Here is a 15,468-nt window from a genome sequence, read left to right on the forward strand (position 1 = left end):
GGCCCACTTAATCCTATTGGCCATAAAAATGGCCTGTGGTCAGGAATTAAATCAAGAAATATAACACTTTTGCTTATTGGGGCTTTTTTTTTCTTTGCTTTTCGACAATCACAGCTTATTTAATAAGCTAAAAGCCCATTTAATCTCTTTTGATTTTTTTTTCATTTTAGGAAAATTTGTGAATGGATTAGTCATCAAAGTGGTTTCCTCAATTGGGAAAGCTATGAACTATGGAGAAAGCTGGATTAATTAAGTTTGTTTGTCTTTGCTTGGCTACATGACATGTGGCAATCACTTGGAAATATTAATAAGTGGTGCTTGTTGATGACACTTCGAAGTCTTGGAAACCCTTGTTGGGGATTGATTTTTTAAATTGTTTTGTGACAAACTTTAATGATTCTAGAAGTCTATTTAATATTATATATTTGGATATTTTTATTTTGTGACGAATATAAATATGTAACTGTCATTTTGAATGGTGGATAAAATTTGGAGTTCGTAGTATTCATTTATAATTCTAATAACTCCACCAATTTGGTTTGTCTAATTAATATTAAAAAAAAAATACAAATTTAATACTCCCTCCGTCCCAGCTTTTTGTATCCACTTTTAGTTGTAAATACAACTAAAAGTGGATACAAAAAGCTGGGACGGAGGGAGTAGTACTCTAGATCAAGTTTACTCGTTTTTACTGTGTTGTGATGGAATAGGAGAGCACAATCAAACAGAAAAACGTAAAGAAGACATAGATTTACGTGGTTCATCAAAATGGCTACATCCACGGACTGAGAGGAGAACAAATTTTATTATGCGACTAGGGTTACAGATTACAGATATTAAGTATATATATCACTGAGATAAAACACCAAAATTGGGCTTAAAGCTTCTGCGAAGCGGGAAATTCAAGACATAACAACAAATCTCCACCTTGACTTGAATCTTCCCTGCAACTGCATCATTAGAATGCCAGATGAACAGACTCCTCTTTTCTGCTTCAGATTTGCCCTCCTCGGGCAACTAACAGCTTGTGACGTTTAGTAAGTCCAAACAATGTTGAAACTTGCTATGTGGGACCGACTTGGTGAACATATCAGCAGGATTATCAACAGTTCCTACTTTCATCACCTTGATTCTCTGCTCATTCCTTAGAAAATGATACCTCACATCAATATGCTTGGTCCTCTTATGATGGACTTGATCCTTGGTCAAACATATTGCACTCTGACTGTCCCATGCCCAGAATTTCTTGGCAGCACCCAAATCCTTCATATCAAACTCAGCACTGAGCAGATCCTTCAACTTCTGAATATCAGACTTGGACTTCGCAGCTATGAGCATATCGTCCACATACAGAACAAGGTAGATCATGGAACCATCATCAGCTTCGTTATGATACACACAACAATCATACGGACTCCTGTTGAAACCCAACTAGATCATGTAGCTGTCAAACCTCTTATACCACTGCCTTAGAGACTGCTTTAGCTCATATAAGGACCTCTTCAGCTTGCAAACATAATCTTCCTTCCCCGGAACATGGAACCCCTCTGGCTGAGCCATGTAGATATCGTCTTCGAGCATTCCATGTAGAAACGCTGTCTTCACATTCAGCTGCTCAAGTTCTAAATCCAGATGTGCAACCATTACTAATAACATGTTGATGGAAGTGTTTCTGGCCACTGGTGAGAATATCTCATTATAGTCAACCCCCTCCTTCTGTGTGAATCCTCTTGCAACTAGCCGAGCTTTGTACCTCACGCCCTCACTAGTGTGGTTTCTTCTTTCTTCTTGAAAATTCATTTGCAAGTAACAATCTTCCTCCCCTTAGGCCGTTTGACCAGCTCCCAAGTCAGATTCTTGGCAAGTGATTCTATCTCTTCTCTTATTGCAACGAGCCAGTGGGCCGACTCACTACCTGAAACAACCTCTTTGTATGTGGATGGTTCACCTGCTGATGGTTTTTCATCTTCCACCTCGTCAGCGACTTGTAATGCATAAGTCACCATATCCTCAAAACCGTTCCTCACAGGCGGCTTCACGTCTGTTCTCCTAGCTCTATCAACAGCTATGCTTGTCTAGCGAGCTTGTGGATGATCGTCTTAGCTTGTACTTTCAGCAGTAGTATGTTGATCTTCTCCATCTTGGAGGTGTGATTAACTCTCATCGGGAGTGACTTGCAGCTCCACCTGTTTATCAACACTACTACAGTTTTCTGCACCAATGGATTTCACAACAGAGTTAAGCATAGAATTCTCATCAAAAATCACATTCCTGCTGAATATAACTCTATCCTCTGAAGGTGACTAGATTCTATATCCCTTAACTCCATCCCTGAAACCAACAAATATACCCTTCTTAGCTTTTGGCTCTGGTTTACCCTCACTAACATGATAGTAAACAGTACAACTAAAAAACCTTTAACAACGAATAATCTACAGGTTTATTAGACCATACCTCCTAAGGTGTCTTGCAATCAATGCCAGTGTGAGGACCACGGTTGATCAACTAGCACGTCGTGTTTACACCTTCTGCCAAGAACCTTCTAGCCAAACCAGCATTCGAGAGCATATATCTCGCTCTCTCCAGCAATGTCTGATTCATGCGTTCTGCAACGCCATTCTGTTGCGGTGTATGTCGAATGGTGTGGTGTCGAGCAATCCCTTCATCCTTGTAGAACTCATTGAACTCAGACGAACAGAACTTCAAACCACAATCAGTTCGTAGTCGCTTGATCTTCTTCCTAGTCTGATTTTCTACCAACTGCTTGAAACTCTTGAAGGCTTCACTTTTGTGTTTCGTCATAATAACCCAAGTCATCCTTGAGTAGTTATCAATCATAGACACAAAATATATGTGACCTCCAATAGACTCAACACGTGACAGACCCTAATAATCCATATGAATGTAGTCAAGAGTGTCATTGGGCTAATGGACGGCCTTCTTTGGGAACTTGCTGCGATGAAGCTTCCCAAACATACAGTGTTCGCAGAAGTCAAGATTCTGCACTTGATACCCAGAAAGAAGATCCCGCTTGGACAAAATCTGCATCCCTCTTTATCCCATATGACCGAGCCTCATATGCTACAGCCTGGTTATATCCTTGGTCTGAACCTCGGATGATGCAACATCAACAGAACCTGTCACCGTGGAACCTCGTAGATAATATAAGGTACCACATTTCAAGCCTGTCAGAACCACCTTTGAACCGTGGAAGCTCGCAGATAATATAAGGTACCACATTTCAAGCCTGTCAGAACCACCTTTGAACCTTGATAGACATACATAGCACCACCTTCACCTTTGAAACTGAAACCCTTGCTGTCTAGAATACTCAATGATATCAGATTATTCATCATCTATGGAACATGCCTGACTTCATTCAAAGTGCAGAATACACCATCATGTGTCTGTATCGTGACTGAGCCAATTCCAACCACCTTGCAAACAACACCGTTGGCCATGGAAACATTGCCTCCATCTATCTGCTCATAGGTCGAGAAGAACTCCCTGTTAGGACAAATATGGTATGATGCCCCATAATCCAGAATCCATACATCATTATGATGTAGTTGTCCAACTGCAACCAAAGCCAGATCTTCTTCAGAATTCGTATCAATTTCTGCCACAGCTGCAGAACCATTGGCACCCCCATTCTGCTCCTGTTTCCTCTTCTTCTTAGGGTAATCATTCTTCCAGGGCCCTAGTTCTTTACAGTAGTTGCAGATGTCTTCGGGTTTAGGACCTTTTGAACCCTTATAGTTCAGCTTTCCAATTTTCTTCCCAGATTTCTTTTGTCCTTTACCCGTAACAGACAGCCCTGATGCCTGATTTTCTATGGCCGAGCTAGTGGCCTGTTGACGATCTTCTCTGTTGTGGAGAGCAGATCGAATATCTTCCAAAGACAGAGTATCTTTCCCAGTAATAAACGATTCAACAAAATTTCCATACGACTCAGGCAAAGATACTAACAGAATTAAAGCAGCATCCTCATCTTCTACTTTAACATCAATATTACGCTAATCCAACAAAATTTTGTTTAATTTGTCTAGATGATCCTGAAGGGGTGTACCTTCCAGCATGCGTAATCGGAACAGACGTTGCTTTAGAAGAAACTTGTTGCTCAGAGACTTCGTCGTGTAGAGACTCTCTAACTTCTTCCAGAGGCCTTCGACAGATTCCTGATCAGCAACCTCGATGACAACATCGTCAGATAGACATAACATGATAGTCGAGTGAGCCTTTTCTTCTTGGGTATTCCACTCTTCTTCATCAGTGTCTTTAGATTTCTTATTTCCAAATAGCGGCGCCCACAGACCCTGCTGCTTCAGCATAGACCGCATCTTGATCTGCCATAAGCCAAAACTATTTCTCCTGGTGATTTTGTCAACCTTTACGTTGAAAGCAGACATTCTTGATTGACTCCAGAAAATCCTAACAGTGATGGAAAAAAAACCTTTGATCGAAACGACTAGGCTCTAGATACCAGTTTGTTGTGACGGAATAGGATTAAAGAGCACAATCAAATAAGAAAAACGTAAAGAAGACGCAGATTTATGTGGTTCACCAAAATGGCTACATCCACGGACAGAGATGAGAACAAATTTTATTATGCGGCTAGGGTTACAGATTACAGATCTCAATTATATATAGCACTGAGATAAAACACCCAAATTGGGCTTAAAGCCCAAAAACCCGTACTGTGAAGCGGGAAATTCAATACATAACAACATACTAAAATTTAGAACTGTAAATGAATAGAGCTACTCACAAGTTATTTAAAATTATGCTCGAAAAAAGCTTGTCAGAGCTCGATTCGATAGTAAATGAGTTGGACTTGAGTTCGATAATTTTATCAAGCCGAACTCGAGCCCGACAACACTCGACTCGTTGAGTTCGTCAACATATTCGAATTCAATAATATATTTGCGAGCGTGTTCCCGAACCTTCAATCGAGTTAGTGCACGATCCTTAAACAAGTCGAGCTCGAGTAATATTATTAATTAAGATCAAGAGCACATTTTGAACATTTATCAAGCTTTTTCCAAAATTTTTAACGAGTTCAAACTCAAACATTATGCATATGAACATCTAGCGAGTCGAGCTCGAGCTCGAGCTCGAAATTAACACTATCGAATATCATACGAGTCAAATTCGATCAACAAATCAGAAGCTCGAATTGAGTTGAAACACCCAAATAATCAAACGAGCCGAGCTCAAGTTTGCTGCTAGTATTCGATTCGACTTGACTTATTTATGGCCCTACAAAATTGATATCACTTTTGACAGTGGCATAATAATACTGAATAATTGATTTCGTTATTACATTTAAATTGGATCCGTTTTTGCTAAAATTGGATCCATTTTTGCGGTATCGAATAATCGCATTGGCAACCGAAAAGCAACCCAAAACAACATCGTTTAAATTTGATGTAGAAATAATCACATCATTTTTATAATCGTGTAAAAGTTCCACACAGTTTGTTATTGATAACACATCTATTTGGTACTAGGAAAGTGGATTCGGTCTAAATTAGAAAAACGAGATCTCAATTTATTAAATATTACTGTCGAAATTGAAAGTGTACTTTACAAAAAACGACAAACTTTGATTTAAAAAACAATATCAGCCCAACAATATAGTATAATAATAGTAGAACTGTTATCCACCCATCTACTATTTTCCCACAATAAGTCAACTTTTGATTTTAGTGTACTATATTTGTTGTTAGGTTTTTCTTTCTTTTTCCAATAAAATTTTAATTCAACGGTGCGAAATTTGTTGTTTCATTGTTTATATTTTTTGTTTTATTTTTCTCTAATTTCAATTTCATCCGATTAGAGTACATAATTAATTATTATATTTAATTTTGTCTTTATTAGGTTATAATTTATTATTAGAGTTTATTAATCCAAAATTAGGGTAAACAAATTTATTTAATTTCAATTTTATGAAATACTCATAAGTTAAGTATAATTTAAAATATTATAATAAATTTTATTTATGTGAAAAACATTATTGAAATAATAGATATAAAAGTAGAACATGATTACATGTATAAAATTATGGAAGAATGAATCTCTTTCTCTTTTTTTAGGTGACAAGAAGGAATTCCTATGATATTCATGGATGAGTTTTGAATAGGTAATGGTCAAGTCACAAGTTCATCTATTATACTTATAAATAACAAATCATTAATAAAGGTACAAATATTCTATCAACCCCACTACTGGAGTCCCACAAGAAGTCCATATTACATGCTTAAATTAGAGATAATCATCTAGCTGCAATTTACCTAAAATTCTTGCCTTAGATTAGTGGCCATCATCTTCTTTAATTTCTTTTCATTAGACGCCTTCCAAGGACAAAAAGTACAAGATTTAAACCTTAGTGGCTAGTACGAAACAAGATTAATATCCTTAATCAACGTCCGACTTTTCATTTTTCTCAAAATAGAATTCTTTCCAAGAAACATTTCTAGTAAATCTAGATAACAAAACGCAGTCTGAAGTCCGAAGTCTGAAGTGAATTTTTCTTTCTTTGAATAATAACGATTTGAAAAAAAATATTTATAGTAAAACTTTATATATAGCGAGTTTGCGACGCTTCAACATATGTCATATGTACTCAACAGATGTCTCATAATATGTATAATGGATCGTTGATAAGTGGATGTTACGCGTATAAATGTCGCCATATATGAGATATGTTTTCAGCATAATCGTGAGGGGGGAAGAGCATTTCTTAAGATATAAAATAAGAATCATTTTCAGCCCTTAGGTCATCAAGATCTACGGTTGATTTGTAATCCTGTTGGATGGATTTATGGTCCTGAGTTCGAATCCCAAAGGTAGCAAAATGTATTTTTCACAATTCATACCTTTATACAGCGAATTCATACGTGTTCTACATAAAATTCATACATTAAAAATTGTTCTTATTTCTTATTTTAAGATGTGCTCTCACGGTAGCCCACCCCACCGTGAGGGATAGCCTTAATTCAAATATAATATATTATAAACAAAAAAAAAGATATAATATTTTTTATATTTAATTCAAAAGCTAAAATTTCTCAATTAGTGAGCTAGCATAAGAGTGAAATCTAAACATGAATATGTTTTTATTTTTATTTTTTAATTTTAAATTTTAAATATATAATTATATAAACAAATATTATAAATTAATAATTAAAAAAATTTGAGTGGGCCAAAAAGCCAAAAAACCCCGGACATGCATTTTAGCCCCAAAGCCCCGTTGGCTCGGCGGGCTTTTTAGGCCCGATTTTTTTGGGCCTCTATTTTATCAAGTTCAATCAACCCTAAATTTGGACGGATCGGAACGGTCTATATGGATAAGGCCAATTTTGTGAGCTCCAAATGCAACACCGTTTGTCGACACTGATAAACTTCTATGTTATTTCGTTTTACATTTAGACGTAATCAACACACGACTTCATTAATTAATTAATTAATGGATACTTGTATATATGGAGGGTGGGTGGATTATTTAAAGAGGGACCATGGCATGTTAGGAATCAATCATTCCAAACCACTGATTAATTACTTTCTTAATAGCTTTATGTGTAGACAAGAGATCATAATCTATAGCAATTGATTTTGTCCCTTCCTGTCTTCCCCTTCCATAGACTTTTGTGTGTGTGTGTGGATAAGAAGTTCTTCTCAATACCTAATTCTACATGCTATTCATCAAATCTTGTCTACTCTCTCTCATAGATCTTTAAATCAACAGCTAAGACACTTTCCCTCTCATCCATAGATATGATTTTACTTGGATATTATTGATGGAATTGGAACAAACAAAGATCGTAGGAAATGTTTATAGTTTTGATTTTACGATTCAAACACCTAAACTCGGATTTTCAACTTGACTATGACATAAGGAAATGCATTTGTACAAACATTTCTTAGTGTACGAAGTAGGAATTAATTTGGATCATTAGTCTTCCCCTAATATACAATTTTCATGAAAATAACTATTATTTTAATATATATAAAAATAGTATATTAAAGAAGTATTTTTTATATATATAGTAAAACTTCTATAAATTAATAACCTTGGAGCTTAGGGTTTTTGATTTAAATTTTGAAAGATATTAAATAATTTAATAATCTATACAGTGTTTTTTTTTAATTTCTAAAATTATATTTTTAAATCAAATTATAATTAATGTGTATAAACAAATGGGAGATAATATTTTAATGTATTTAACTTAAATAAATTCATGCATGTTTAATCAAATAAATTCATTATGGCTAATATTACTTTTAATGATGATCAAGCGTAAGATGATTCAACACCATTGGAAGCAATCACAAAAAATAAAATATTGAAAGCGACAACAATTATTCACAACTTTTTATTGAAATTGGATAACTAACACTAGAACTTTTAGAACCAATTAAAAAATTTATGGATAAATCCACCTAGATTTCAATTTCAAGAAGAAAAAAAGAGGTTCTATTGAGAGAGAATTTAGATTTGAGGGTGGGGACTTTTTTTTTTTAAAATAATAGTCAAAACGATGTCGTTTTAGTTGTTACTTTTAGCTTCAATTTGCATGTCAATATCACATGGATTGCAATTTACAATGTTAATACCATGCCAATTTCAATTTGAAGGAAATTTACTCAGTGAAAAATTTCAAACAAATTAAAAGTTCATGTATTATTTCACACTTTCTTAAAATTCGTATTAAAAGCCAGAATTAATTCACCCTAAATTAGTGTATTTACACATCAATAATCATAATTTCAATTTCTTCCTCAATTTTTTTTTTCAATTTATCATGTCAATACGGCATCGGTTTCAATTTGCCAAGTCAACGGCAAATCTGTTTCAATTTGAAGAAAACTTTACTCTTTATAAATTTCAAACAATTTAGAGTTTCATAAAATAATTTAACGCTTTTTAAATTTCATATTTAAACTTGTTGTAAATATATCTTCAAGATATATCTTATGTGACCAAGAAATCTCCCTAAAACCCTAGCTTTGAGTGTCCCACAATCTTATGTGTGTCACTCTGTCCCATGCTTATATCTGTTATTTTAAAAATATTTTTTATAAAAATAAAATTTATTATAATACTATGAATTATATTGAAGTTTTATTTCAAAAAATTAAAATTTTTAAAAAGTATATACCATGAATTTGAATTTATCAACCTATTATTAGCTAATAAAAGTGAAATTAAATGATAAAAAATAATTATATACCCTAGATTGATGGAATAAACCCTAGTTAATAATCACAAAATTAAACTAAAACATATAAAGTTGAAATTGAAGAAAATATACATAAGAAATTAAACAAAATTGAAAATGAGACACAAAGTGAGACATAAAGTGTGGTACACTGAATCTCATTCCATAAATAGAGGCTTTTATTCCTCATATTGAATACGCTCAATATATATATATATTCTCTTCTCTATTCTATCGTTTCTCTCTAGTTTATAACACATTATCAATATGTGCCGATTTTATGTGAATCATACGAGAGTATAGTTAATTAAATAACTTCATTTTTATTTAATTTCATCTATATCTAATTAATATGTATTCATTTACTTATAAAAGTAACGAACTGATAATGGTGCTCATGATAAATGATCCGTGAAGGTGAATGATATATTTTATGTTTGTATGCATAGTTATTACAATTATGATGCGCCTCTGTATTCGAAGCATATATATAATTGTCAATATGTATTCTTTTCTTGTTGGAATTTTCCTCCACACTTCTCAGCCTATTTTTTGTGTTCATAAATCTTGAGTTGTATATTACTATTAATTAATTTAATTATTCGTTCATCCACTGATCTACAGATTTAATATCAAATAGACATGATTTCTACTAATCCATATCGATCTTGTTTTCAAAAATAGAGTAACTGACAATAATTATCTCATTTGATTACTCGATCAAACTTGATTTGAATTGCTTTTACATATGATTATCGAAACTGTTTCGATTAATTGCTTTGTCTCCATAACCTATTGCTTGAATATATATTCTCATATTACTTTTCTAATTTTATGTCAATTCATATAAATACGCATGAATCATAAAATACGTTCTTTTTAATTGATTTCTTTTACTTAATCAATTGAATTGAATATTATTATATCTATGGAGGTCTTAAATTAGTTGTACATATAAATTACTTAATTACTTGTATTTGATTAGATTATCAATTACTTTAATATTTGATCAAATTACTTCTTTTATAATTCCTTCTAATATGATGAATTGATATTCATTAAAATAAATCAAATTAATTGATTTATTGTGAAGTTTATTGTTATCAATTTTCATACCAAATCCCGTGATTTTTGTGTTTTTATTTCGAGATTTGAGATGTTATATTTTGAAATATACAGTCTATTTTTTCGAAATGATCTTGAAAATTAATTGATGCTATTAAAGTAGTACAAGTAGTATATTACATTCACAATCTTAAATTGATACTATTAAAGAAGCAAAAGTAATATTCCTAAAGAATATTACATGCTTTTGAAGAGCAATTCATATTACATGCTCTTGAAAATTAGACCTTGAGCAGAAGTAGTATTCTTGAATAATATTACACTCAAGATCTTCAATTAATGCTATTAAAGTAGGACAAGTAATATTTCTAAAGAATTTTACATGCTCTTGAAGAGAAATTCATATTACATGCTCTCGAAAATTAGACAGTGAAGGTCAAATGGCTCTAAAGGCTGAATGGTTGTACTCTTTTTCCCTTGCTAAGTTTTTTTCTACGAGGTTTTCTTAGTTAAGGTTTTTAACGAGGCAACTAGTGTAATATATGAGTAAATATATATGCCTTGTACTCTTTTTCTCTACCGAATTTTTCCCATAGGGTTTTTACGGAGATGTTTTTAACAAGGCATGAACATCTAAACACTAACATCATATGGAATCTTGTGATATTTGTCTTGGTGATAGTGCCACTACACATATTATTCTTCAAAAGAAGAAGTATTTCTTTAAGTTGACATTAGCTGAGAATAATGTTAACACAATATCAGGTGCATCAAACATCATTGAAGGCTCCAGAAGAGCTTGATACTGCCAAAGGATACTAAATAAGATATTGAAAATGCTTTGTACTCTAGTAAGTCTAAAAGGAACTTACTAAGTTTCAAGGATATCCGCAATAGTGGATACCACATCGAGACAATTGCGGAAGGTAGCAATGAATATCTTTACATAAATTCTTTTGTTTCAGGCTATAAGCTGACAAAAGAAAAAGTATAAACACTACCTTCTGCAATGTATTACACATTCATAAAAGCAATTGAGACAAATCATGTCATGAACGTGAAATTAAATGACATAAAAAGCTTTAGGCTTTGGCATGATAGGTTTGGACATCGTGGAGCAACTATGATGCGCCGAATAATTAATAATTCATATGGGCACAACATAAAGAATCAAAAGGTTATTTCTACAAATGAATTCTCATGTGATGCTTGTGCGCAAAGCAAGTTAGTCATTAGACATTCACATACAAAGGTTAATACTGAATCTCCATCTTTCTTAGAAAGAATTCAAAGAGACATTTGTGGACCTATACATCCACCTTGTGGACCTTTTCGATACTTTATGGTATTGATTGATGCTTCTTCTAGACGGTCACATGTATGTTTGCTTTCTACTAAAAATGCAGTATTTGTTAAACTACTTGCTCAAATCATAAAATTAAGAGCTCAATTCCCAAATAATTCAATTAAAAGAATTCGTCTTGATAATGCTAGGGAGTTTACGTCTCAAGCATTTGAAAACTATTGTATGGCTATTGGAATTGAGATTAAACACCCAGTCGCTTATGTCTATACTCAAAATGGCTTAGCGGAATCGTTTATTAAACACCTTCAAATTATTGCTAGACCATTACTTATGAAATCAAAACTCCCAACTACTACTTGGAGTCATGCCATATTACATGCTGCAACATTAGTTCAACTAAGGCCATCAGCCAACCATGAATACTCCCCATGCAAATTATTTTTGGCCGAGAACCTAATGTTTCTCACTTACGAACTTTTGGTTGCGCGGTTCAAGTCCCAATTGCACCCCCACAACGAACAAAAATGGGTCCCCAACAAAGACTTGGGATATATGTTGAATTTGATTCACCATCGATTATAAGGTATCTAGAACCTTTAACGGGTGATTTATTTACTGCACGTTTTGCAGATTGCCATCTTGATGAAAAGACATTTCCAACGTTAGGAGGAACAAATCTACATCTAGAAAAGCACAAGAAAATCTCTTTGGATGAGAAACATTTATCACATTTTGATTCTAGAACAAATCAATGTGAATAAGAAATTTAAAAGATCATTCATTTGCAAAAGATTGCAAATCAAATTCCTGACGCTTTTGTAGATACAAGAAAAGTGACACAATCTCACATACATGCTGCAAATACTCCAGCTAAAATTGATGTCTTTTAAGGGGAAAATAGGTTTGGCGGCAAATGAGTCTAAAATTCGTCAAAAACGTGGTCGACTAGTTGGTTCCAAAGATTCTATGCCTATAAAAAGAAATGGCAAGATGGAAACTAAACAATGATGAAAATGACTAATCAACCAAATGAAAGTGATTGTAATTCCCCATGAGATCTCAATAAATTATTTACATTAAAATCAGATACTAGAGAGAGAAAATATCATTGTTGATGATATATTTGCCTTTTATATAGCTCTTCATATTTTAAATGAGGATCCTCAACTAAAATCTGTTGCAGAATGCGAACAAAGACTTGATTGGCCAAAGTGAAAAGAAGCTATAGAAAGAGAATTAAATTCCTGTGATAACCGAAAAGTATTTAGACCTATAGCCCTAACTCCGGAATCCAAAATCCCTGTTGGATATAGATGGATCTTTGTTAGCAAGAGAAACAAGAAAAATGAAGTTACGAGAGATAGAACAAGACTCGTAGCACAAGGTTTCTCTAAAAAATTAGGAATTGATTATGAGAAAACATACTCTCCAGTAATGAACGCTATTACTTTCATATTTTGATTAGTCTAGCTATGTCACAAAGGTTTGATATGCGCCTTATGGATGTAGTAACTGTTGATCTATATGAGTCATTAGATAATGACATATATATGAAAATTCCCGAAGGATTTAAAATGCCTGAAGGATTGCAGTCAAAATCCAAAAGTATTTATTCAATTAAAATGCAAAAATTGTTGTATGAGTTAAAACAGTCTGGTCGTATATGATACAATAGACTGAGCGAGTATCTTTGAAAGAAGGATACAAGAATAATGATATCTGCCCTTGTGTTTTCATTAAGAAAATTGAAAGTGGATTTGCAATCATCATAGCAGTTTATGTTGATTATTTAAATTTAATTGGGACTCCTGAAGAGCTCAATAAAACTGCTGAATATTTGAATAAAAAATTCGAGATGAAAGATTTGGGAAAGACAAAGTTTTGTCTTGGTTTGTGACTCAACCTAAAACACCTCTAGATTGACTTGCAATAGGACAAGGACACTCTAGCAATGGTAAGTTGACCCAAAGTCATCTCTCAAGGAAGATCTTAAAGGGCTTCTAATTGTATCACAAGAAAGCGGTAAAGATCGGATTGAAAACTGTAAAATTAAACTAAAGCTTGTAATTAAAACTTAAGTTGAAATTAAACTTAGAATTAACTAGGCAGAAAACAACCATTAACTAGGCAGAAAAGAACAAAACGTCAATACTCATGCAAAAATAAATCATTAAACCCTAGGCAGAATTAAAAGTCAAACTGGGCCTAAAAGATTAACATCAAGGCAGGCGTGCGCGCACAGGAGATTGCAATGGATAACATGCTCAGCAAGTCTTGGCAGCTCTGGCGAGTCATGGCAGCGCTGGAAAGTTAGCTCTGCAGAAGTAGTCAGCTCTGGAACTCAGCTTGGTCAGCTCTGGAGAATTGTAGTCTGCTCTGGAATATTCAGCTCTGGAGTTTTGGTCAGTTCTGGAACTCAGCTCTGTCGACTCTGGAATTCAGCTCTAGCTTGGGATTGTTAGCTCTGGCTCTGGCACGGGAAATCCACTCTAACAAATGGACTTCAGCTCTGTCAGCTCTGGCGAGGCAGTAGAGTACGCGCCGTCAGCGTTGGCACCACTTTGAGCCCAAATAATCTGATCCAAAAACTCGAACAAAGCATTCTTCATCCTATTATATCAAAATCTCCTACAAAGCATCAAACAGACTCATAAACGCGCCAACTTTCAGAATATTTAACTCAAATATAGCACTATCAAACCCCCAAATTAAGAACAATTAGGCATAAATCAGTTTGCAAATGGAACGTATCCGTGGATGAACGTTTATCCATCAATCCACATATACAGAAAAAGTGTTAAAACGCTTTTACATGGATAATGCACATCCATTAGCATCACCAATGGTCATTAGATCTCTTGATACTAAGAAAGATCCATTTCGACCAATTGAAGAGGGTGAAACGATACTTGGTCCTGAAGTACCATATCTAAGTGCAATTGGAGCGTTGACTTATCTGGCTAATAATACTAAACCAGATATAGCTTTTTCTGTCAATCTTCTACCAAGATTTAGCGTTGCACCCACTTTGAGACATTGGAATGGTGTTAAACACATTCTACGTTATTTAAAGGGTACCATTGACCTTGGATTATATTATCAAGAAAATTCTGATAATACTCTAGTGGAGTATTCAGATGCAGGATTTTTATCCGATCCACATGAAGCTAAGTCACAAACTGGATACGTTTTCACATGTGGTGGAACTGCTATATCATGGAAGTATGTGAAGCAAACCTTGATTGCAATATTCTCAAATCATTCTGAAATCATTGCAATCCACGAAACAAGTCGAGAATGTGTATGGTTGAGAAATGTGACGAGTCATATACAAGAGTCGTGTGGGTTAGCTTCATCAAATGCCAAACCAACTATTTTATGTAAAGCCAATGTTGCTTGCATCGCGCAACTCAAGGAAGGATACATCAAATGAGATAGGACGAAGCATATTTCTCCCAAGCTCTTCTACACACAACCTTCAAAAGGATGGCGACATCGACGTTCAACAAATTCGCTCAAGTGATAATCTGACGGACTTATTCACCAAGGCATTACCAACATCGACATTCAGAAAGTTGGTACATAAGATCGGCATGCGTCGACTCAAAGATCTTCAATGATCTCAAGTTCAGGGGAAGCAGTTGTACTCTTTTTCCTTTGACTAGGTTTTGTCCCATTGGATTTTCCTGGCAAGGTTTTAATGAGGCAACATTTTTATTTTAGGGATTGGTCAATCAAGGGAAAGTGTTGTAAATATATCTTGTAGATATATCTTATGTGTGTTGACCAAGAAATCTCCCTAAAACCCTAGCTTCCTACTTGTATAAATAGAGGCCTTTAGCCCTCATATTGAATATGCTCAATGTATATTCTCTT

Source organism: Salvia miltiorrhiza, chromosome 6 (assembly GCF_028751815.1).
Source record: "Salvia miltiorrhiza cultivar Shanhuang (shh) chromosome 6, IMPLAD_Smil_shh, whole genome shotgun sequence".
Classification (NCBI taxonomy): Eukaryota; Viridiplantae; Streptophyta; class Magnoliopsida; order Lamiales; family Lamiaceae; genus Salvia; species Salvia miltiorrhiza.